At 43.3% G+C, this 27,349-nt stretch overlaps 1 protein-coding gene and 1 pseudogene across 3 annotated transcripts in view; one reads left to right on the top strand and one right to left on the bottom strand.

Moving 5' to 3' along the window:
* LOC126480688 (irregular chiasm C-roughest protein) overlaps positions 1 to 27,349 on the top strand; it is a 1,491,349-nt gene that overhangs the window by 803,463 nt on the left and 660,537 nt on the right. The gene's annotated exons all lie outside the window — the stretch shown is intronic.
* LOC126482548 (5S ribosomal RNA) lies at positions 7,024 to 7,141 on the bottom strand (annotated as a pseudogene).

The following is a 27,349-nucleotide window of genomic DNA, read 5'->3' as shown; positions in this document are numbered from 1 at the left end:
CATCGTTAGGGCGGGCGAGGCCGAAGCGTGCGATTTCGTCATTAGCGCCGCGGACCTGTTACGACGGCTGCGCCCCGCTCACAGCGAGTAACGAGCGGCCCCTGCAGTATAGGCAGCGCCGCCGTGCGACTCGGCCTACGCGTCAGCAAGTACTACCGTCTTCCCCACACTCTTTGACGTGCCATTTCGAATCGCGTAGGCTGCACCCCTACGCGCCCTGCATCGCTACCTAGAATCGAAAACTACGTGGAAGCATTCCAACTTCTGAATTTCTGTGCTGCGAGTGAGTCTAGGACAGGGCCGGCCAGAAATTCTGCACGCGTGCGGTGCTCCTGCACATGTGCAACTTCCGGGTCACAGCGTGCACGCCGCAGCCGTCAGCGTTCGTGTAGTGCATGTTTCTACGCACAGATGTCGCTTTATCCACTTGCTGAGATACTCTGTACCGGCGCATTCTAGTGCTCTTTCCACAGCTTGCATGCCAACCATGGGAAGGTATTTCGCGTATTAAACATTTAAAATACTGTCACAGTCTACTCATTGAGACGTCTACTTTTATGTTAACAGTTTAACCCAGTAAGACAAGTAATACAGTTAACAACCGTGGGTTTTTATTAAGGCGGCTTGACTGACGGCACGTAAATACGCGTAGTGTTTTTGATCTAGTATTTAAGAAAGAGAGCACTTAGCGACTTCCAACGAACCTTAGTCATGATTTCAAATAACATTAAACTAATGCAAGGTTTCCTATAACTAATTTTCGGTGCCCTCAGTTACACCCACATAATTTCTGTCTCGCTGACCTCTGAACAGAATGACAACCGCAGACCTCTCGATGATGACCTGTACCATTACTGCTATATCTTTCATCAGTTCCGTCTGAAATCTGCACAATAACCGACAATTAGATGAATGTTATGTTTTATCGACTTCAGCTGAGCGTAACCCTTCACACATTTTTTTTTTTTACAAAAGAACCTAAATGTAAGTATACAACAATCGGTTTAATGACCAATTTTCCTTATAATAATGTAACATGGAGCAGAATGAGGCAATAGTGCACAGTTAGTAAACAATAATTCTTAATTATGAAAGGAATAAACCCAAACACGTTTATCACTGGTCATGAGAAATGATATAGCTAATATCGGGCACAAAAGCACGGCTCATTGACAAACGCAAGCAGTTGCGGGAGATTTTCATCACTGATGCTTGATCAAAACGACTGAGAACATAGATCTTCCGTTCTTTGCTTTTTCACAGTACCTGCCATTTCTTAGTACTTCTCTGTTAAAGTTACGGTCACCAGGGGTAAACGAGACTGGGTATGTTGCGCTCTTGCTTGTACCACATAAACAGGGAAGAGGAGCCGCCGCCGTTCATTTAGGACACATGCCTAATAACAGACGTCGCTGTCACTCGCTGTCGCACACGTGCGCACATGTGCAGAACTTCCGCACGTCTGCACACTGTGCAGCGTTTGGCCGGCCCTGGTCTAGAATGTGGCCCTGCAGAATAGCTATCTCATCTGACACTGCGCTCTCTTCCTATTAGATCCTATTACCTGAATACGCAGTGAACTGTAGCATGAAACTCTGTCTTTGACAAAGTGGAAAAGGCTAAATAAATCCATATACAGACGAAAATGAAAGTTATTGAAAGTCTAGTGCCAACAGTTACGATTTATTTAGAAAGAGGTAGTATGTTACACTGAAGCGCACCTGCTGCCTCTTCTAAATAAAGCATGTTTCTCTGCAACGTACCTCAAGTAGTAGTAACATCACGAAGAATGAAATAATATCGATGCTTATTGTAGTACTGGCCAGAAAAATGTTTTCTCTTAAATAGCAGTACGCAAAATGGAGACTTAATCACTCTTAACAAGTATTCATGTCTTGCTAGGCCATAACCAGAAGTTCAAATGAAATTTATTTTTTCTCTCATTTATCACACTACTGGGAAACCGGCGGTCCGCGGGCCGGATCCGGCGCGCGATTGGTTTCAATCCGGCCTGCGGAAGAAATTCACAGGTTTACTCCTCACTGTTTGACAACTGGGATTGGCTATCTCACTGCCGCATTTATTTTTTTTCCTATTCTTTCTCGTATTAAGATTAGCAAATTGTCCGTCCATTACGGATTTATTTGTACACTTAAACTGTTCAAATTGAAGGTAATTTATAACGAATTAGCTGCAACCAGTTGCTTTTATAGACATTTACTTTCCCATGGTGAGACTTCGAGGTGCCACGCAGGCCATCCCCATAAGTTTATATTTACTTACGCCTCGTGAATGTTGTTTATTTGCTAACGGCGTTGCAGAATTTTTCAAAGGAAGTTCTTAAGACAGCTAATGTAAAACGCCGAAAATAAAGATACAGTATTCACAACTTGCAAATAAATATCAACATCACGACGTGCAATAATATAAACATCTAAAGATGATGTCAACATAAAACGATTGTGCTCTCAAAAATGCTTGTTTTAAGGCGTTGCTTGTTGGCGAGACGTGTCGGCAAAGGGGAGCCATGTCTGCCATGTCTGTGCATTATCCGTTAAACATTGTCACGGACGCTACAGTTTTGAATCTGTACGCTAGGAGTGCTGCTATCGCGTCACGTGACGAGGCAGCCCGCAAGTTTGAGTAAGTAAGTGAACTACGTACGTGGGTCACCAAAGGTTGCACATGCCTGCTCTATGACATCAGAATCAACGTGAAAAAGAGTGGCAGAGATTTTAATCAGTCGCACTTGGTCACTGATGTATCAGACGTATCCTGTTAGGTCACAGGCATAAATTATTTTCTTTCGTAAAGCACCGTATTTTTGAAAGTTTTTTTTATTGAGGTGCTACACTAGCCGTAGTTTTGTTTGAACCTATAGGAATCGTTGTTGAAAGGCTGCAAAAAAGAAATAAATCGTCCTAGGTCACTTGTTGAGTGAAATCTGGCCAAAATCACGAAATGTTGACAAAATCCTCCTCCGTCTTTGACAGGAACAACTGACTGCCGTGCTGCACTCAGTAAAGAATAGTCTCCGTCTCAAAGTCCCTGGAATCTGTATCACTGCAGTAGCAACTATGTCTGTCAGTCTACCGTACCGTTAATGACTGCTGTGAAGAACAAAGCTCATTAAGAAATCGAAACTTCGGGAATTCAACAGTTGCTGAATAGTCCTACAAACACACGCAGATTAATGTTTGTAATACAAAATCTTTTCTCGTGCTTCTCTACGTATCAGAATTCTATTATTGACCCTAGATTACTAATCCCTCTTAAAATTTAGAATCGCAAGAGGGTATAAAAAAAGATATATTGTACTTAATTTGATGGATAATGTACCATTGGAGATCTTATAATGGTAATTAACTAATGAACTACCCATAAATTATAACTTCCCCTGAATAAGATGTGGGTGGTTTGGTAGCAATGCGTCATACCCCCTCTCCGCCCCCTCTCTACCTTTAGTGTTCTAGGATTAACAAAGCAGTAAGAATTAGAATGTGCGAGAACAGCTTCAATCGGGACAGAAGTTATAATCGGAAGCTATAATCTTAGTACTGCTTAGAAACTAGCTCTCGACGCTGAGAAGACGCAAAGAAATGCGTTGAATTGTTTGCGTTCCTCCTAGAGCACTGTATCTTTCACCAGTGCGGATATGGGCACAATTTCTGGCAGCATGACGTAACAATGACCTACGACGATTAATCACAAGCAGTCTGTCGGTCACCACAGCAGCAGCCACGACAAGTAGTTGTTCCTCACCAAATCGGAAGAGAATTTCATCGTAAGTTCGAGATTTTACGCAGATTTGACGTGACAAGTAAACCGAGAATTTTTTATACAATGGTTTTGTTTGTTACAATATGACATTTGCTGCCTCCAATCACGAATTTCCTTTCATTTATTTTTTGTATGGCGTACTCCGGGAAATAATTCCTTTTATCAAATGCATGCTCACCCCCGCACTCACTTCTCCTCGGTTAAGATTTTTAATGCTTCGTGCATGGCACTCCTTCCTACCGCTGTACAAAAATTTGCGACTACCCGAATTATTTAATTTATTCGGCCGTTTTTGGGGTTTCTCTGTTGGTCCATCGTGGACAGGAAACATCTACTGGTTAAGTAATTGTCAATGTCAATGAAAGTTTCCAACAGCCGTGTAACACAAGCAACTTAAGCAACTAACAAGTGTTCGAATGAAGCGCTAGTGTAACGATTGAATTCAAGACATACAGAGGTTTATAGCTCAATATGGCATTTTCTTTTACTTGGAGAGATGCATGTGGGACCTGAACATGACAAAGTGAAACGCTGAAACTGGTAACCTCCAAAATAAAATAACATCTTAAGTTACAAGGCTATTGGTGAATTTAATTGACATTGACAATTTTCGGTGCTCATTGACTGGTCTATTATTAGACACAGGCCTAGTTGCAATCTTACATATTGTAAAATTGTCGCTTGTTTAAATTTTATCTTACAGTGTTGTGAATTTTAATTGCACAAAATTAACCATTAAATCGTTTCGTTTGTATGGCCTTCTTACTATGCTGCTACAATAACGGTAGCGGTTAAGCTGAGATCGAACTGTAAAAGTAATTAGTTTATGCATAACATTTACAAAAGCCTTTTTTCGATACCGTCACGGAAAAGATTTAATTGGTAATGTTAACGCAGTAGTGACTCAGCTAGTAGCGTATTAGCCCGGTCAAAGAAGACCAAACAGTGGTCCCATACGTGAAATAATTCGTATAGTCGCAAATTCTTGAACAGTGGTAGGAGGGAGTACCATTAACAACATACTAAAGATCTGGGCCAGTGGGTGGTGGGGTGGGGGGGGGGGGGGGAGTGGTTGGAGGGTGTAGCTGTCTTGGTGGAAGTGCATTTCAAGGCTCCTTTAATTATTTTCTTGAGTAACTCAAGAACAGCCGCCTCTAGCGAAGGCGTTTCCCAGAAAGAAAGGTCGTATTCATTTTTTTTTTCTCTAAGATCAAATTTTTCGCGCAGAGAGCGAGAGAGAGAGAAAGAATACTGAAAATCTCACGCATGATACATGCGCTGTGGTTTAAGTGGTATTGTGTAGGCCAGTGTGTGGCAGTTTCCCGACTTGATCGAGCGCAAGTGCCCTATACCAAATTTTTCCTCTCCATTTTATCTACATCAATGTGGTACACTGTAAACAATTATCCTTTAACCATGCTTTCGAGTTTGTTGTTGTTTGTTACAGACTCGCGCTGATCGTCAATCACAGAGTGAAAAAATAATCGCGTTATTGTTGCAAGTAATAAGACTCTGAACTGTGTATTTCCCACGTGTTGAATTGTATAATACAAAAAATATCTACTGACATCGGTAACTCTTACTTCGTTGTAATGTCATGTTGGTGTCAATAAACAAATAAAATGTCCAAGAAGTGTTGAGGATTAAACGAAATATGAGAGATAGTGGCAGAAGATTAGGGGGGAGCGGGGGTCGCAAAGTTGAAATTTAACTTGATTGGAAGTTATTCCAGTTACAGTTCTTCCTACCTGAATTTCTATCATTTTTGCGTGCATCCCTGTACTTATCTCGATTCTGGTGGTTAGGAGCTCATCTCTCGGAAATACGATAGTGATATTCAAGTTATAAACTTTTATAGAAAAATAGGAATTCCACCTTAGAGAAGACAGAAAGTGATGATTAGGTACTGAGGAAAAATACAACTAAGCTGATGATGCACGACATGTGAATAACTGTGGACATGCCTTTCTGATAGTTTATTGTATTGTTGCAGAATACCATAGGTTAGAGCCCAGTATCACCTAATTTCTGAACTTGACGCACAAGAGGATGATAATTTTTTCTACTTGATCTTCCTCCTTGTAATTACTATCTTAAAAAGCCACCGTACACAAATTTAAATGAAGAAAGATTCAGTTAAACTGAAAATGTTCGATTCAGGTTTTATATCCACTTTTCTCCAATTAGTTACCATTTGTTCGATCCGAAGACACTTTTTGACGTCGCCGAACTCCAGCTATTTCTCGACCTTACCAGCTTCGTAGCTTGCGTGGTGTCAGCGTATTTAGCGAAACCGTTCGTTCCGCAATAACATTGCAGAGGATACATGATATCGCCATTGTCAACTTCAAAGTGTATTGTGATGAAAGTCACATGCACTTTCGATCCATAAGATACAACATTTAAGTCAATGAAGAAAGTAGTCACTTTTTACGCACAACTAGGCCTAAATACACACAATAATATTACATTAAGTGGTGGCAAAAAGAATTCAACGGAATTCCGGATTCTTGTAGCGGACTACCCTATGATTCCCGCAGCCCACAGAAATTACCGGGAACCCGTTGCCAAGTTGCTGGTCGTATATTCAACAGGCTGGAAAACGATGAATTTTATATGGCACCAGAGGCCGGCGGACGGCCGACGTAAAGTGCCGAATACTTTATTGCGGACAGGTAAAAATGTTACATCGCGGCGCTGCGCGGCACAGGATGCCGTAAAATAAGTCGTTGAGCAGTTCCCTTTCGATATCGTTTCCGATGCCATCGATTGTCCACAGACCTGCGCGTGACTGGAGCAGGTTAGAAATAACCGTGTGAGGTGATTGCGGGACGTGTGCTGCAGGGTCACCGTGACAGATCGAGACTGTGGTGACATTCTAATCACACTTCGTAATCCCATACATAAATTTATTAGCTGCATCTCTTATCGTAGTTACGTGGGTCAGTCATTTGTCGTAACAACAACTTTTAGCTCTTTTAGGAAAGTGTTTCACCATGTTTTTAAAGACTTTTCTTCTATTTATCCTTCGCCAACAATATGCACTCCGTCTTCAGGCCACAAGTAGCCCACCGGGACCATCCGACCGCCGTGTCATTCTCAGCTGAGGATGCGGATAGGAGGGGCATGTGGTCAGCACACCGCTCTCCCGGTCGTTATCATGGTTTTCTTTGACCGGAGCCGCTACTATTCGGTCGAGTAGCTACTCAATTGGCATCACGAGGCTGAGTGCACCCCGAAAAATGGCAACAGCGCATGGCGGCCTGGATGGTCACCCATCCAAGTGCCGGCCACGCCCGACAGTGCTTAACTTCGGTGATCTGACGGGAACCGGTGTATCCACTGTGGCAAGGCCGTTGCCTCTTTGCCAACAATACTGTAGCTATGTATGACACGGTATATAGATCATAGCTATTTCCAAAGATCCGCGCTTGTGTTGAGGTTATTACACTTACACTTAATTACACTCACATTGTCTCACATGAATGTGATAGGTCTTCGCTGTATAGTCAGGGACGTTGCTAATTTAATTTATTGTAATTTATTAGAATTTGTGATACAATGTGAGCCAAAGCTACATAATAATGGACAGGGTTCCTACGCAATTCATAGGTAGCTGATACGAAAATTTAAAAACCAAGAAAGATGTTCTGTTCTTGAAAAATCTACTCAGATTTGTTACTGATAATATTTAGTTCACTTCCTTGATTTCGAAGTTAAAGAATTTTATTTCCAGACGTTTTTATGACAGTCCAACTCAAGCGAATTGCTACAGTACATAAAGTTACCCAAAAGGCAACTGAGTCGAAAATCAGTAATGCTACTGTAAGCATAAAATGGGCAGTTCATTTGTGGACCCAACATGAGCTTAAACATACAGTAACTGATTTTTCGTGCCTGCCCAACGACAGCTGAATCAATTTTGTTATCATTTGATAACGAGCTTCTGTTTCCTATTTTCTACAACCAATGTTCCAGCTTACGCAAAATTAAATATTATTATTAAATCAAAGGAATTTTCTACTGTCACAACCCGGGAACGTCTTACGGGCATAACAGAACGTCACAGACGTACTGATTTCTCATGTGATACCTCTCATGACACCTATGACGCGTATTTCAATAGGACAACGCTTATCCTCACAAGGTACGCGTCCCTGTGAACTGACGTTGAGATGCTACCTCGGGCAGCAAAATCGATGGCTGTTCATAAATTGAGCCACTTGTTAAAAACCATTCAAAAGCCAAGGTCGCACTACACATTTTTTATTCAAGACAACCGGTTTCAACAGTTTTAGCTGTCATCTTCACATAAGACTGTTGAAACCGGTTGGTCTTGAATAAAAATATTTAATGCGGTCTTGGCTTTTGAATGGCCTTTTAACAATTAAAGCGTATCGGTCTTCAGTACTACCATAATGAGAAAATTCAATCAATTTGAGCTAGCTTACCTTAGGAGAACGTACTTTGACGGTGTGATACCCTTCCTAACAATATCACTGCATGCATCCGGGCCCAACTTGAGTTATTGTGATCGTGATAACTTGATACCAGTGTCTATGAGTTTAATTTATTCACAACAGCACTGATGATTGTCACTATGTGACTGAAAATCGATTTTGCTATCAATAAACCATCAATAAACCATTACGGCCAACGCTGACCTTCCTTTTAATTCCAATAGGAATTGTTACTCTCAGTAAATGCAAGTCCATTTCAAATGGCTCCTGGGCGACCATTGTGAAGGAATCTGTATTTAATGGAGCTAGATACCACGCAAAAGGTCGTAGCTGATAGTTGCACATAAAGCATCATCTCTTCACTGGACCAGGCAACACAGAAACTGAAGAGCAGTTGACTGGAAGCGTTTAGTGTGGTCTGACGAGTTGCGATGTTGCCTCTTTTCAAATTATGCAAGGTATCGAGTGCAGCGATGATGTGAATGTGTGCGAAATCTTATGGGACTTAACTGTTACGGTCATCAGTCCCTAAGCTTACACACTACTTAACCTAAATTATCCTAAGGACAAACACACACACCCATGCCCGAGGGAGGACTCGAACCTCCGCCGGTGCAGCGATGACCCAATGAGGTATGTAACCCTCAGTGCGTCGAGGATGTACTTCAGGCCAGAGGTGGTTCTATGCTGTTACGGAGGTGTTTTACATACCATGAACTGGGATACCATGGAGATGAATGAGGATCTTCGATAGGAATAGAAGTTGAAGTAATGAATTTTGTGCCAAGTCTGGGACTTGAAACTCGATGTCCTGCTTACTAGCCAGGTGTGTTATCCATTACACCACCCTGACATTGTGGCTAACTCAGCTGCACAAACTACTCTAATCCAATGCCCTATGCCCTCCCTAACACACCTCATTTCATCTGTGACAGCCACAGTCCCAAAGTAGTTTAGTAGATGACACATCTGCTTAGGGAGCAGGAAACCCAGGTGTGCCTTGGCACACATCTTAGTTTTGCTTCCTCATCTATCCCTATCAAATGGTTCAAATGGCTCTGAGCACTATGGGACTGAGGTCATCAGTCCCCTAAAACTTAGAACAACTTAAGCCTAACTAACCTAAGGACATCACACACATCCATGCCCGAGGCAGGATTCGAACCTACGACCGTGGCAGTCCCGCGGTTCCGGACTGCAGCGCCTAGAATCGCTCGGTCACCGCGGCCGGCTGGAAACATTCAATTTTTGTACATATAATAATTATAAACAAGAACTGCAGTGATAATTATCGTAAAAACAAACAAAGCAATAAATCTTGCGACATCTTGCGCAACATATAAAAGCGGATTTTTTACAATCATAGGGCGTTTGCAATAAATCTGTACGAAAACATGCCCCATTAACATGTACGAAAATGTTTTGAGTTTCCGATAATTTTGAGGCAAACCAGGAATATTGAATCATGTCTCGGAATATTGGTGACGATAATTGATGGTGAATTATAGAATGAATTTTTATACAATCTTCCCTGGAATTAATTTCACGATTCTGCTGTAACAATGCGCTGCAATTTTGCAAGCAACAGAAGAAAAAAAAAGTGCGGGAGGAGGAATCCAACCCGAGACATCTGGCGTAAGGGTCCGAGAGCTAACCATGTAAGCCAAACGGCGACTCCGGAATGGACTAACATTTTATATTCATACGGCACCTAAGAAATTTTGGATCGATTTTTCTCGGGATTTTCCGGGTAGTGCGTCCTAATATTTTAACCACGTCAGGTGTTGGGGGTTCTCTTTCACCACACAAAATTTCGGACAAATCCCCGACCCCACGGTCGTGCCGTCTCCTTGTAAGATAATTTTTTTTTTTTTTTCCGGGGTGCTTACATTGGCTACGCGCAGTGATGGAGTTTTATAACGTACTGGGGGATGGGCAGGAGGGTTACTCCTACAGTCGGAATCGTTTCGTGCAGCCCGTGCTGGAAGCCTGGGGAGCTATCAGCGTAGCCCCAGCGGGAAGACTCTGTTGCGCCTGTGCGGATGCCGCCCGCCCGTGCCCTGCGCTCAGCTAGCGCGCTCGCTCGCATCCATCATCATTACGCGGTGGCGCCCCGGTCTGGGTGTTCCGCGCGAACTCTCTATTAGCCCAGGCTGCTGACACCCGTGAGAAGCGGACCGCCTGCTCCCCTTTGTTCCTCCTGGGCAGGGAGCGGGCGAGAGCTAGACGAAACGCTCACAGCAGCGCCGGAAAATTTTCCTCACAACAATGTGACAAAACAACACTGTGAATCGCTCTACAGAATAAAGGCTGGAAGATAGAGATTCTGCATCGCTAGTAGATGCAGTATTACTTTGTGAACTTTAGTATTAAAACCACCATCTTCCCATTCCTTTTCACACTTCATGTATGTCCATTGTACATTATGTGATCAAAAGTATCCAGACACCTGGATGGAAATGACTTACAAGTTCGTGGCGCCCTCCATCGGTAATGCTGGAATTCAATATGGTGTTGGCCCACCCTTTGCCTAGATCACAGCTTCCACTCTCGCAGGCATACGTTCGGTCAGGTACTGGAAGGTTTCTTGGGCAGTGGCAGCCCTTTCTTCACGGAGTGCTGCACTGAGGAGTGGTATCGATGTCGGTCGGTGAGACCTGGCACGAAGTCGGCGTTCCAAAACATCCCAAAGGCGTTCTATAGGATTCAGATCAGGACTGCGCAGGCCAGTCCATTACAGTGAAGTTATTGTCGTGTAACCACTCCACCACAGGCCGTGCATTATGAATAGGTGTTCGATCGTGTTGAAAGATGCACTCGCCATCCCCGAATTGCTCTTTAACAGTGGGAAGCAAGAAGATGCTTAAAACATCAATACAGGCCTGTGCTGTGGTAGTGCCACGCAAAACACAAGGGGTGCAAGCCCCCTCCATAGAAAACACGACCACACCATAACACCACCGCCTCCGAATTTTACTGTTGGCACTACACACGCTGGCAGATGACGTTCACAAGGCATTCGCCATTCCCACACCCTGCCATCGGATCAAAATGTTTCAAATGGCTCTGAGCACTATGGGACTTATCTGCTGTGGTCATCAGTCTCCTAGAACTTAGAACTACCTAAACCTAACTAATTTAAGGACATCACACACATCCATGCCCGAGGCAGGATTCGAACCTGCGACCGTAACGGCAGCGCGGTTCCAGACTGAAGCGCCTAGAACCGCTCGACCGCTCGGCCGGCGTCATCGGATCGCCACTTTGTGTACTATGATTCGTCACTCCACACAACGTTTTCCACTGCTCAATCGTCCAATGCTTACGCTCCTTACACCAAGCGAGGCGTAGTTTGGCAATAATTGGCGTGATGTATGGCTTATGAGCAGCCGCTCGACCATGAAATCCAAGTTTTCTCACCTCCCGCCTGCCATAGTACTTGCAGTGAATCCTGATGCAGTTTGGAATCCCTGTGTGATGATCTTGATATGTGTCTGCCTATTAGACTTTACGACGCTCTTCAACTGTCGGCAGTCTCTGTCATTCAACAGACGAGGTCGGCCTGTGAGCTACTGTGCTATACGTGTCCGTTCACGTTTCCATCCTCCACATAAGGATGTTTAGGAGTGTGGTAATCTCGCGTATGGCACAAGTGACACCCAATCACCTGATGAAGTTCTAAGTCCGTGAGTTCCGCGGAGCGCCCCATTCTGCTCTCTCACGATGTCTAATGACTATTGAGGTCGCTGATGTGGAGTACCTAGCAGTAGGTGGCAGCGCAGTGCACCTAATATGAAAAAGTATGTTTTCGGGGGTGTCCGGATACTTTTGATCACATAGTGTACATTACTAACTGAAACTAATCAGTTGTGTCCTTCCTTTGCATGCGACCTCCACGCTTCAAGATAACTGCATTGCTGGTTATTAAAATTGTAGTATCAGTAAGGATAGAAAATAACGAAATATTTCGTGTCGTGCGTACACAGTACAGTAGGCAGAATACATTAGTGACACGTTCACGCGCGTTCACGCTAGATCCTCCCATATGGGCAGCGTGTGCCACCTTTGGCTCATGGCGGATCCTCCCATAGGCAGCGTATATCACCGGCGGCTGACGCAAAATCCTCCCTTAGGGCGGCATGACCAATGGCTCATTCTAGATCCTCCCATAGAGCGGTGTGTACCACCAGTGGCCCACACTAGATCTTCTCATAGGGCAGTGGGAATGACCAGTGGCTCATGCTAAATCCTTCCACACTACGATGTGAAACGCAACCAATTAGGTGTGCTACCGGTAGTACACAACGTGTGATGTGTTAACTATCGGTCGTGTGCAACGAAGAGATGTGAATACAATTTTTACGTGACATTTCACGAGATAGCTTTTTGTACAAATGAGATATTACACTACTGGCCATTAAAATTGCTACACCACGAAGGTGACGTGCTACAGACGCGAAATTTAACCGACAGGAAGAAGATGCTGTGATATGCAAAAGATTAGCTTTTCAGAGCATTCACACAAGGTTGGTGCCGGTGGCGACACCTACAACGTGCTCACATGAGGAAAGTTTCCAACCGATTTCTCATACACAAACAGCAGTTGACCGGCGTTGCCTCGTGAAACGTTCTTATGATGCCTCATGTAAGGAGGATAAATACGTACCATCAAATTTCCGACTTTGATAAAGGTCGGATTGTAGCGTATCGCGACTGCGGTTTATCGTATCGCGACATTGCTCCTCGCGTTGGTCGAGATCCAATGACTGTTAGCAGAATATGGAATCGGTGGGTTCAGGAGTGTAATACGGAACGCCGTGCCGGAACCAAACGGCCTCGTATCACTAGCAGCCGAGATGACAGACATCATATCCGCATGGCTGTAACGGATCGTGCAGCCACGTCTCGATCCCTGAGTCAACAGTTGGGGACGTTTCCAAGACAACAACCATCTGCACGAACAGTTCGACGACGTTTGTAGCAGCATGGACTACCACCTCGCAGACCATGGCTCCCGTTACCCTTGATGCTGCATCACAGACAGGAGCGCCTGCTCTGGTGTACTCAACGACGAACCTGGGTGCACGAATGGCGAAACATTTTTTCGGATCAATCCAGGCTCGGTTTACAGCATCACGATGGTCGCATCCGTGTTTGGCGACATCGCGGTGAACGCAAATCGGAAGCGTGTATTCGTCATCGCCATACTGGCGTATCACGCGGCGTGATGGTATAGGGTGCCATTGGTTACAGGTCTCGGTCACCTCTTGTTCGCATTGATGGCATTTTGAACAGTGGACGTTACATTTCGATGTGTTACGACCCGTGGCTCTACGCTTCATTCGATCCCTGCGAAACCCTACATTTCAGCAGGTTAATGCACGACCGCATGTTGCAGGTCCTGTACGGGCCTTTCTGGATAGAGAAAATGTTCGACTGCTGCCCTGGCCAGCACATTCTCCAGAACTCTCACCAACTGAAAACGTCTGCTCAATGGTGGCCGAGCAACTGGCTCGTCACAATACGCCAGTCACTACTCTTGATGAACTGTGGTATCGTGTTGAAGCTGCATGGGCAGCTGTACCTGTACACGCCATCCAAGCTCTGTTTGACTCAATGCCCAGGCGTATCAAGGCCGTTATTACGGCCAGAGGTGGTCGTTCTGGGTACTGATTTCTCAGCATCTATGCACCCAAATTGCGTGAAAGTGTAATCACATGTCAGTTCTAGTACAATATAACTGTCCAATGAATACCCGTTTATCATCTGCATTTCTTCTTGGTGTAGCAATTTTAATGGCCAGTAGTGTACATAATTTTTGACTAGTTTCGTGTAAAATTATTATATTTTATCTGTATGCGATTTTCAAAATAAAAGGTCAGTATATTAAAATAGTACCCTAAGGCAGGCGAGGGCAACCTCTGGTGATCTTTAGGCCTCACTCACTCCCTTACCTAAGCTTGGGGACCGCGTCGTGACATGACGCGATAGCATCAGTACTAGCGCCTAAAGTACGCTAATGTTTATTGAGTAATGCACCTATATGAATGACATTCCTTTCTCGACTCACCGCGCCAACAAATTACTCCTAAAAAGCGGCATTTTTGAGGGTTCATTCATTTTCTGTTCACTCTCTCTTCAGAAGTTTATATCTATTTGCACGTCGTGAACAATGTATCTTCGGTTACGACATTTTACAGTCACTGTTTAAGAAACTACTGCTGCAAAATTTAACAACGCCGCTAGCATAGGTCGGCCGTTGTGGCCGAGCGGTTCTAGGCAATTCGGAACCGCGCTGCTGCTAAGGCCGCAGGTTCGAATCCTGCCTCGGGCATGGATGTCTGTGATGCCCTTAGGGCTGGCCGGAGTGGCCTAGCGGTTCTAGGCGCTACAGATTGGAACCGCGCGACCGCTACGGTCGCAGGTTGGAATCCTGCCTCGGGCATGGATGTGTGTGATGTCCTTAGGTTAGTTAGGTTTAAGTCGTTGTAAGTTCTAGGGGACTGATGACCAAAGAAATTAAGTCTCATAGTGCTCAGAGCCATTTGAACCATTTGATGTCCTTAGGTTAGTTAGGTTTAAGTACTTCTAAGTCTAGGGAACTGCTGACCTCAGATGTTAAGTCCCATAGTGCTCAGAGCCATTTGAACCATTCTCTAGCAAAGAAACAATGTTCACGAGACGTAAATAGATGTAAAAATCTCAGGATGGGTTGCCTGATATCTTGAAATGTCATCATACAAAAATACTAGCCTATGAAAGCAGCTGGTTGCAACTACTTCATTACAAATTACCTTCAATTTGAACCATTGCAGTGTAATAATACGACGACAACGGTCGGAATTGTTTACTAATATTAATACGAGACAGAATAGAAAAACAAAATACAGCAATGAGATACGCAATCGCAGACGACAAATAATTAGGAGTAACCTTCCGAATTTCTTCCGCGGGCCGGGTTGAAACCAATCGTGGGCCGGACCCAGCCAGCGGGCCGTCGGATGCCTACGCATGCACAGGGCATTTGAATACGACTGCTGCACCGCGGTGAAAGCAAGGAAAGCAGCGTCCCCAGATGAAGGAAAGCACGAACACGTGTGCCACCCCACTGCTATAAACACAATTCTCAGTGCCGGTGTGAACGTGTTAAACGAGTGGGTGATTTGGGAGTACACAGAGTTTCATCCCCCCACTCAGCCCACGCCCTGTAATTCCCTCCTTACAGAGCGTCCTTCGTACTGTTTTGCTGCCGACAGAATGGCTAGTGTAACATTGAGTTCTGCAGTGACTTTTACAGTTGTCGTCTCCCCATTTCTCGTCGCAATCCACATAACTGAGCGTCTCTCATGATAACTCAACACACATCACAACACACATCTAGTGGATGATGCTTTTCTGTTCTCCCCGCATGCAGTATAAATCTTCGATTCTGGGCCTCTTGAAACTCTAAACAAGTTGGCTGTCTTGTTTACGGAAGCACCCACCATACGAACACCGACGATTTGCCTATGTTCGAATTCCCTTAGCTCCGACGTAATGCACTCCCAGCTACGCGAAACCCTGACCTTGCCGTTACTGACACTTGCAACGTACTGAGGACATTCCACAGGCGTCGTTCGTGGTCAAACACAGCAGCACAATCTGCAGGCTTCACTAGCATCTGAATTTATTTTTCAGCATACATTTCTGGCGGTGTTTCAATATTTTTGTCCAATCCCTGTAATTCGTACGGTTGTGATGAAATGCTGATCAGTTGAACATCCAGGCACGGAGTACACTTCATGTTAGTTTAATGTGTGTTTCCCGCCGCCTTCACGATGTTAAAAATTTTAAGGCTAGAAGTGTGAAAGACGTTGCGTTTACAGGCTCCTTTTCGTACGATCACCGTCCCAGATATATTGCACCGGGTTTATTACCACTGACTTTATTCAGTATCTACATGCACATTGTATTATGTATGACGTCTGGCGTGACTGGCTCATATGTCACCTGCCATTGTCTGCCAGGTGCGGAAATCGGAAGGAATATCGTTTGAGCGGAGTACAAGGTCGGATTGGGGAATAAAATCGGTCGTGCCTTTTTGAAAGGAACCGTCCGGATTTTGTGATTTAGGGAAGCTACGGAATGCCTAAAATCCACTGCGGCGGGGATTTGAACCATCGTTTCTCCGTATTCGAACGTTACTATTTCGGGATCCCAGTCGGTCTTATTTTCGGACAACTGCTGTTGCAGGTTGTCGTCTAGTCTCAAAACTGATTACTGTTGCCAGCTTTTCCTTTTGTGTGCTCATCAACACATCTTTTTTTCTATTTTTCCTTATTTTCTCCTGGCTTTGGTCGGAAAGTGGACATAAACCATCAAATTCTTCTCATTTACTTGTTTTCCTCGTGCTTTCTATCATATTTTTCTTCCGACCACATCTCATCTGTTCTCTTACCGCTTAAATATTTGAATCTTGACTTTTCACACTTCCTTTCCAATAACGTTTCTTTCTGCTGCTTATTCTTCCTTTATATTCTGTATTTCTAAATCTCTGTTCACTCCTCAATTTAAACTGCTTGTTAACTCCCTTTGACACTGTTTTCCTCGTGTCATTATTATTTCTGTTATTTTTATATTTCTATATATTTTATCATTTCAATGCTTCTTGCACGTTATTGGATATATCTTTTTCTCATAGTCTTTCTCTCTAGCTTGTATAATTTACAGTGGAGTCCTAGAAATCCTAGAAACTCACTTGCCTAGAGCCATTCTTCTTTCACTGTTGTAATGTGCTATTTTTTTCGTCCCTTGGTATGTCTATTAAACGTTTATTGTTGAGTTTTTCACAACTTATTACCTATCTGCTTATCTCCGCATTCTATTTAGAGCAACAGATAAATTGAAACGTATGTTCAGGAGTTAAATACCCTTACTGTACCATCCTTTATTAACTGTATCATTGCCCGCCCATTCAGTTCCTTCACTAATTGTTTATACTATTAGTCATTTACGTAGTAGTCATACTTCTAAAAAAAAAAAAAAGTGCGCAGCTGTTGCCTGACCTGAATGAAAGACTTCTGAATACAAGTATGTTATCTACCTTCTACTTCAGGTGTCCATAATTCACCCTCTGTGCCACTTGAAAATCTAACGCAGATTTGTCATCAATATGATACGTTCTACAAATGATTTATGATTTTTCTTCTTTATATCTGTAATTGCTAATATTGGCTTTTAGTTTCCGGCAGAACGCTGATGATTTCATTACTAATGCATAAAAAGTAGTGGAGTAAGCCATTTTAAATTATGCATCGATTATATTTTTGACCTGCCCATTTTCCTTGTTACCCAAATTGCATTTTACTTTTCCGGCATTTTAAACATGTATATTAGAGTATATTTCGACATTTCTCTGCAGCAATCACACTTTCTTCATCTTTTTAAAATTACTGAACTCCAAAAGGTGTATTGGCTTTTAGTTTTCGGCAGAACGCTGATGATTTCATTACTAATGCATAAAAAGTAGTGGAGTAAGCCATTTTAAATTATGCATCGATTATATTTTTGACCTGCCCGTTTTCCTTGTTACCCAAATTGCATTTTACTTTTCCGGCATTTTAAACATGTATATTAGAGTATATTTCGACATTTCTCTGCAGCAGTCACACTTTCTTCATCTTTTTAAAATTACTGAACTCCAAAAGGTGATCACGCAATGTTCTTTAGCATTCCTTTCTTTGGATGTTTGTATGTATATCTCCAAAATTAAGAACGTCAAAAATTATATGTCCTGTGTGGAATTTTTAAACAGAGAAACGAATGAACTGAATGTCTATAGAGTAGGACAAGTAAACGAGAGGCAGCTGGTGATTTCTTGGACATGCTAGACCGTAGAAGACGTACAGCACTCACCAGGGATGGGGAACGCACCAGGCCCAGCCCATGCTGAAGTGATTTAGGAAACCAATAATAATTAAATTCAGGATGACCGAATGGGGAAGTTAACCTGTTTCCTCGAACTTCTGTGTTTGGAGGCTGGTCAGAGTAGCATTACAAATGTGACGTTCAAATGCTGTTTGCACTGCCAGCTCATATAAAGGTTCCGCAGTTTCAATACGAGTCCTCTCCAGCGCTTCTCACAAAGCTGGAAATAACGAATCGGATTTGCTATTGTAGTTCCCGATAACGCCATTTTCAGTAATGTGGTCTGGAGTACTCATATTGCAACGGTAAATCTGTACGATGATTTTTTTCCAATTTCCCCCCATTTTTTCCTGTGTCAGATAAAAGCATTGTCGCCTTTGATGTTCCTACGTTTTGTTACATAGCTCTCTCCTAAATGTCAAAATAATCTCTCGAAACGCAGACGACCGTAGTTTGAGGATCTCTCTTTGAAGTCAGTATGTACTATTTCAAATTGTATTGAACTGTTCTGTCTGAGAGCAAATTACATATCAATACCATAAACACGATTTACAAAGATTAAAAATGATTTAGTCTCGGGGTAATTGAGTCTGGCTTTGTAAGAAAGGATAAACCGGAGAGTAAATCAGTCTTTCGCTTCCTCCAGTCTCAGATCTCCGTAAAATTCGCTTAATCGACGGTATGTGGCGACCGTTGTGGAGGTTTTGTAGCGCTGCAGCTTTCGTCAACACGTACAGGCGCCTGGGTTCCTTTTCACGGCATTTTAGTTCCCGCTGCAGATGAATTAAATTGACTAACGATCCAGACTGATTTCATTCTGAGTTTATTGTCTGCTTAACAGGCAACATAAAAATTGGTTCGTAAATAGTAATTGATTATGAAGTTGTTAATTTAGCTATTAGCGGGTTTATTAAAGTTTCCAATCAGATAGTTTTTTTCCTGTACTAAAATTAAGCTTGCAGCATTTTTTTCCATATTTTGCCTGCCAGCAACATTCCTGCGACTGCAATCACAGTAAAATTGTATCTACGCGCATGACATATTACTATTGTTTTTGCATCTCTAACATCCGTATGTCAATTTTATTTTTAAATTTAGTATACTTTGTTTTTTTCGTGCATTATCCACCTCCTACGTTACCAATTTCTATTCACTTAACACAAAAACTTAGAAAGCTACTTTTACATACGATATTCATCTGGATCTTGAATGGAGCGTTTTCACCTTACATTCTTTGTCGTATGCTGTTGGAGATGTAAATAACACGCGTAATAAGTTCCATTATCTGAAGTCAGCATGATCTGTAAAGGACTAAAGATGGAACTAAAATACTCGAGTAGCCGTAAACGGGCAATTAGAAATTGTATATTAAAGCGGAAGCAAGGATACAAATAATGGGCTCAGTACGGAAGTCTCCTTGGTAATATAACGTTCGAGCAAACATTTTTTTTTTCACTTTTGTAAACTTTGCTCTCAGGGAAAGCTCAAAAGAACAAATAAAACAAAAATTAACGGAAAAATAAGCTCTTCAATCATGTAGCCCACACAATTATGTAAATAATACATCTGAAAATTTATCTTCTACGAATACAGTTTGTCTCGTATACCGAACAGCATGGCCGAAAATAGTCCAGATTCTGCCTACCGGAGGTTTCCTTCCGTTTCGTTTGACCTTCGACCAGAAAGTTTCTTCATTCCTTGGCGGAATCGTCAGCTACTATTTGATATATGAACGAGAGGATTCTGCAACCATCTCTATTTGCAGCAACGCCCTATGTCGAAGACTAGGTTTTCAATGAGAGAAATTAATAGTGGAATTTTATCATCATAGATACAATACGGATAGACTGTTGCTCGTGTGATAACATACGACGGGAGGTAAAGTTGTCACAGGCAGCCAGAATTACTGACGAAGGTTTTCTTTGTCGAGTAGATGGGGTACCATTCTTATAATTCCATATGATATGAAAACCTCTTACACACAATATTGGCTCTGAGCACTATGGGACTTAACATCTATGGTCATCAGTCCCCTAGAACTTAGCCGGCCGCGGTGGTCTAGCGGTTCAGGCACTCAGTCCGGAACCGCGCGACTACTACGGTCGCAGGTTCGAATCCTGCCTCGGGCATGGCTGTGTGTGATGTCCTTAGGTTAGTTAGGTTTAAGTAGTTCTACGTTCTAGGGGACTGATGACCACAGATGTTAAGTCCCATAGTGCTCAGAGCCATTTGAACCATTTTGAACCCCTAGAACTTAGAACGACCTAAACCTAACTAACCTAAGGATATCACACAACACCCAGTCATCATGAGGCAGGGAAAATCCCTGACCCCGCCGGGAACACACAATATTAAATAGCTCTGTAGATGGGTGGAATGCAAGGGAGGGACAAATAATGAAGTATACAGGTGATATTAGGGGAGATGGAGACTGCCAGTTCTACACGCAGGTTATGAGAGAACGAAGAGCGACCTGTTGCGAACTAATTCTCAGTTTGAAGGCTCCAGAAGAAGAACCTCTGTTATGCTTTTGAGGAGCAATATGGTGGTGTAATGTAAACCCTTGGTATAGGAGGAGGCAGGGAAAACGGTATTAGTTCTCCTTTTGACGGTGCCGGTGTGAGGTTTCCATGGTTTCTCTTATCAGTGCATAACCAGCCCGGTTGGAATAATAACAGTAATAATTTTTTTACACCGCTCTTCGGTACGTGATAGGAAAGATTGTTTTACAACCGCGACCTATACTTTACCTGAAGCTGTAGCACAGTCTGCTCCTTTCTCCATGGAACAATCATTTGTGTAGATACCGAAATGTTTCAGAACAATACAGAAGTTCGACACGGAAGGAATGGTTACCAGTTATCGCTTACGGTAACACGGTTCTGGTAATAGCAATTCTGAAAGTGGTTCTTTCTCAGGGTTCCACTGTTCGAACTCGAACTATACGGGTTTACTAGTTTCGTTCTCGTAAGCATGTGGTGCTGCTTCGTCATCTACTGTGAACATAAGCTTCACTTCATTTGCAGGTTCGGCTTCCTACAGCGTGAGAAGAAAGACATATTACGAGACTTAAATAAGGGATGACTGCGGTGATAATCCTCGATTCTGTCTGTCGTGTGCCCCTATAATTAAGAAGCACCTGAGCGGCACGGAACTTCTAAGTCTTTCCTTCACGTACAGTTATACTCAAATCCAGAGAGAATATTTCTCCCTCATCCAATCTGTATTTTATGATGTGAGCACTCTTGTACATTAGAATAAAAAAGACAATTTCATAAAGACAGAAATTATGTCAAAATCATTTCGTACAAGTAACATTCGAAAAATTGTGATCAAAAGCCTCACAGAAAAAAACAGGGACAATGTGTGTACGTGTTACAGCTTGTGAGCAGATATTCGACAGATTTCACACAATTTCCGCGTGCACAGTCTTTACAAGGGCTTAAGTCAGGGGAGTGCAGGAGGTGGTATAGCCCTTAGTAGCCTCATCAGTCAAACAAATCAGTAACAGCTTGCACTGTACATGCTTGAACATTGTCCTGCAAAAAGATCGTCAGGACCTGCAGAATGTGCCATCAGTTCTGTGTCTAAGTTGGTCATACGTTGTGTCCCAAAAATGACACGCTGAGGTGTAAGACTGCACATTATCTTGGTGAAATAAGGTTTTTTCCTTCTGCAAATATCACCGTTTTTCGTCAGTTTCCGCTTTCAGCTTGTCAAGTACCGTCGCGTAGTATGATCTTGTAATATTTATTCCTTTCATTCTAGTATCATTTTGTGAACTTGAGCTGTGTTCTCGTCATTGGTTGCAGTTCTTGGCCGCCCGGAACAGTCGTTGTCACCCAAGCTGGTACGGCAACGTTTAAATTCAGCTACACAAAATTTCACGGTGGTAAATTATGGTGCAGAGTTCCTGCACACATCGTAACGTAGGCATATTGCATTTCAAAAACAAGAATCTAATGATAGCTCGACACTCGATTTTCTCCATTTTCAGGGAAAACACTCACTAAAACGACTGTCAAATAACAACTGCGTGTCCAAAACAGCTGAAATTCTTATGAGTGGCCAGCCGGAGTGGCCGAGCGGTTCTAGGCGCTACAGTCTTGAAACGCGCGACCGCTACGGTCGCAGGTTCGAATCCTGCCTCGGGCATGGATGTGTGTGATGTTCTTAGGTTAGTTATGTTTAAGTAGTTCTAAGTTCTAGGGGACTGATGACCTCAGAAGTTCCATAGTGCTCAGAGGCATGTCATGTCTTATGAGTGCTTTACTAGGGCTGCGCAAACAAATTCCCCGAAGTTTATTGTCAAATAATGTTACCTTCATGTTGAGATGTTGTAATTCCATGGAAACGTATTGATCGCTAAAAGGTAAAGAGACTGAGTCTGGCATGCGACGTCTCAATATAACACCTTTTCAAATACGCCTAACAGCAATTGCGCATGAGATTGTACGTCTTTTTTGTGTTGCTTACTTGTATGGGGTGTCCTAACCATATTTTATCTGCTGATGATTACTCGAAACACGTCATAAATAAAGTCTTTAGCGATTAAGACGTTTCCATGGGATTACTACATGCCAAGTCTGGATGGTGACATACCATAGAAATAGATATTTTCATGCCGATGTCGCAGACTTTCCAGACGTGTACGGGACGGAGAGGAAAGCTAGGTGTTAATGTCCAAACAATTATATGGACTCTGTCTAATATGAATCCACTGCGTTATTCGCTTCGTCATCACGTCGCACGTTAACGGGAAACCAGGGAGCGACGCCACTTTCCCCGTTTCTGACCGAGTGGCGGAGCAGAGTTCATCGCGCCTCGTAACCAACGGCAGCTCGAGCGACGTATCTGGCAGGGGTGAGAGGAGCGCAGGCAGGTACACGGGGCCGTCTCGTTACCTGCGGCTATTGGCGAGCTGCGACCTCGTAGCGCCAGCTGGCGCCAGTCCTCTGGTAGCGGTGGCGCCAGCTGCGGCCAAACGCCGCGCTGGCATCGGCGGCTTGGCTTCTCTCCGCATCGGCTCTGCGGCTGTTCCCCAGCGGATATCACTTCGCCTCGCCAGCAGTCTCTGTCAGCAGCACTTTGCCTACAAGATCGCACAGCACAGTCTCATACGCAGAGTTGCTGCCTCTGGATCACGGGGTCCCCGGTTCGATTCCCGGCCGGGTTGGGAATTTTCTCCGTCCGGGGACTGGGTGTTTGTGTTGTCCTCACCATTCCATCATCATTCATGAACGTGGCGAGACTGGACTCAGTAAAGTTTGAGAATTTGTACGGACGCTGATAACCGCGCAGATGAGCACTGCTCAAACCAAAAATCATCATCATCATAGACAGGTTTATTTAATAAAATGTTGTTGGTAGCCTTGTGTTGGGATTATTTACCGTTTGTTGGCACTCAGCACGCGGCAACGATCGACACTGAACGTGACAGTCACCATAAGACAGGCAAATGTTCCCTACAAAGTGCGCACAGAAGCAAAGTGTGCAGGCAAAGACTGCTACCTGACCTAAAATGGACGAATATTTCTGGTTGCTTCACAACGTCCTCTGCAATGCCAACGGAGGCGACACTGAACATACTGACTGGGTGCCCCTGAGTGAAAGTCAGAAATCTCCGATGCAAAAACTGCTAAACAGGTCTCTGCAGCTATACATTCTAATAGTCAGAAAAAAATATAATGGTGGAGATAGACGTATATAGCTGCAATACTGCTCATACTGATGGTGATAGCAAAATCAGTAGGAATAGAGACAGTAACAGTAAGAAATATTTCTGGTATTATTTAATTTAAAGTGAATGTAGGGATAAAACTGTAAACTAAAAACACGGCATAATGTAAAATATTAGGTACTGTTGAGAGAATAAACAAATAAATTTGACATGTCTATTTGTACGTTTCAGATCATATTGTCACAAGCATGACAAGGTGATCTAAATTCACGATTTTCTTTTCTTTTAGTCATTTTCTGGGATTGTAAGACAGCCAGTTCAATTAGAAGACAGCTAAAATATAAAATACAGACTATAGAGGATGGATTAGTTACGTAGAGATAACAATAGTTGCACAAGACGGGAATAGATGTAGAGGAACATCAAACCTTTCGAAATACAAGACTCAGTGCGTACATCATACGACTATCTGGTATCACATAATATTTGGTGAGTGCGAGATAACTACGGTTGACGCATATTCACTGCACGGATAGATGCTGTCGAAAGAGCGACTGGGCGCCTCGGAAAGGTTTAATGTTACATCTTCTGGCAGCGTACGTTCCAAATTGAATCATGTGCTTTCTCCGACGTATATCTTGCGAAGTAAACGTGACTGTGGCCGGCCGCTGTGGCCAAGCGGTTCTAGGCGCTTCAGTCCGGAACCGCGCTGCTGCTACGGTTGCAGGTTCAAATCCTCCATAGGGCATGGATGTGTGTGATGTCCTTAAGTTAGTTAGGTTTAAGTAGTTCTAAGTCTAGGGGACTGATGATCTCAGATGTTAAGTCCCATAGTGCTTAGAGCCATTTGAACCATTCTGAGCGTGACTGAAAATTGCGACTCACAGGACATGCTGTGGGCAGCAGTTGTGTGGAAAGTGGAACATGAGAAAATAAAGGAGAAAACAATCTGATTGAGCGGAAATGAGGCATTACAGAAGGACTTAATGTGGACACAGTAATTGAATGTAGAGACGATAGAATTAATGGTGAAGTAGATAAATCAACCGAATATCCATGTAGGAAGAAGCGATGCTTTTGTCGCAACATCTCGGAGCAGTTGGCGGAAAAATGTCATCACAGACAAAGCGAAGAATATACAACACGGATTATTGTGTATACGGGATTTTGTACGAACGCTGGGATGGAGAAAAGAATTAAATTGGGTTTCATTGCATTCAATTTCTGTTTGTAACTGCTAACTAAATTAATGAAATCCATTACATTTCGTTTGTGTTTGTTCATTACTAACTGCGTTAATAAAATAAAAAGACTTGTGATAGTTAAGAAGCTAGAGATCTCCGAGATGTAATCAGTCAGTCTTGTTCCAAGAGTCTTACTGTAATACTATTCGATACTCAATTACTTACGGTGTTTTTTTAAATTCCAACGTTATCCATTGAAGGCATACCAGTAATGGAAATATTTTGTTGAGTTGTAATGCTATCGGCAGCAAGTTTTAAAACATAGAGACATCCCTTTCCAATTTACTGGCTTTAGTGCCGCGCCCATTCAACAATCTTGATAGTAATCCCAGTTATGACGATACGAAGCAAGGGCAACACAAAACTCATTCCCTGAGCGGAGTGAATCTCCGACCCGGCCGGAAATCGAACCTTGGCTCTTTCGCTTAGCAGTCCACCGCGCTGACTCCGCGGCTACCTAGGGAGCAGCACCGCTAGTTCAGAAAGCGTTATACGTGCCACAGTAAGATTACTGAGTATCAAGACTGGGGCATTGTCCAATGAGAGTCCCTGTCCCAGGCTCCTGGAGATCTGCTTCTGTGCGGAGAACAGCCGCGTCACAATATGCGAGTGAAAACGGCGTGGTAACTGTAAACGTATTCCAAAGCTGAAGTACACGAGACAGTATGACCCATTTGTGCAAAATGTCTAAATTTCTCACAGATTCATCGTGAAATTCTAACAGTCCAGCCGTAGTAAGGTGTTGCCAACAAAGTGACTAGTGCTGCACAGACGTCCGTGATGCTGATCGGGAAGTCGATATCTTGCACTACACGATTTCGTCTTTTCGGCAGTCTGAAAGAGCATGTGGGGGAGAAGAGATCATCCAACCATGGGAACGCTCACGCAGCAGTTCTCCAATGGCTACGTGGCTAAGGAGTGGACTTCTATCGTCGAGAAGCTGAACGATTGGTAGAACGTTCCGATCGTTGTTTACAGAGACATGCTGACTGTGTTAGAAAAATAGTGTCATGTATCTGTGTCACTATGAAGTGTAGTGCTGCAATCAGTATTAACTATCTGGCCTGCCATAACAGCGCTTTACACACTTTTTGGAGTGCCCTCGCGGATATCAATGAAATTACAACTTTAAAATTATAGAACGATTTTTTTCGGAGAGTAACTGAGTTACAAAATGAAATTAAAAGCAGTAGCCACAAATCGAACGGCAGATTGACAATACAGGTAATAAGAGGGCTGTTTGGGAAAGTAGGTTCCGATCGGTCTCGAAATGGAAACCACAGTGACAATCAGATTTTTTTTTATTTTCAACAGTTAGCGCACCTTCCAGCTACATCTCTAAATAGTCGCCGCCCCAACTTTGACATTCGTCGTAGCGTCGTACAAACTTTCCAGTACTCTCGTCACAGAAAGCAGCCACCTGTGCTTTCTGTCAATTCTCTACGCTGGTCTGCCGTTCGTTGTTTGTACCAAAATTTTGTCTTCGTAGCCAGCGGTTCATGTGAGCAGAGATGAACATCAGAGGGAGCCAATTAATGGCTCTATTGTGGGTGATCAAACACTTCCCATCGAAAACACTGCAGGAGCGTCTTCATTCCCTCTGCAAAATGCGGCTGAGAATTGTCTTGAAGAAAGAAACGCATGACATTTATGTTATGTGGGCTGCATAGCTTCAGGCGAAATCTCTCACCAGATCCATACACTTGGCGGGAGACACTGTTGTTTTATGCATTTCTACGTGATCACTTTGCGCTCTGAACTGAAAAGAGCGACGTGGAGCGATCGACGGGCACACTAAAGATACTGCCTAACACATCTGTGCAAAGTTCCGGCGGATTTTCACTGTGGTTTCCATTTCGTGCCTAATCGGACCTCTCTTTCCGAATACGCCTCGTATACTGCACTTGTTCTCGATCATGATTGATTAGTAATTCTTGAGTTTAGTAAGAGGGCCTAAAAACTAAGACTGCAGAATAAAAAGAGGGCATAAAAACTAAGACTGCAGAATAAAAAGAGGGCCTAAAAACTAAGACCGCGGAATAAATTATGCCTTGTCGCTTACAAGCGACTGGTATTTTGTAGATTCGCCGTAGAATAAATACGTGTTCATGTGCTTTAAGTTTAATTCTCCATCTACGGACGTTGTTCTCTGCAGCATACAAAACGGCGCTTTTACGCGTCCGTACAATATGTGACACTATTAAACCGCATGTATTGTTATTGGCAATCCATTTGAAGCTGTTTGAGAATACCAGCCGGTGCCGAAGAGTACCTCGCCA

Source organism: Schistocerca serialis, chromosome 5 (genome assembly GCF_023864345.2).
Source record: "Schistocerca serialis cubense isolate TAMUIC-IGC-003099 chromosome 5, iqSchSeri2.2, whole genome shotgun sequence".
NCBI classification, from domain to species: Eukaryota; Metazoa; Arthropoda; class Insecta; order Orthoptera; family Acrididae; genus Schistocerca; species Schistocerca serialis.
The sequence above is the reverse complement of the archived record's forward strand: the minus strand, read 5'-3'. Positions and strand labels throughout refer to the sequence as shown.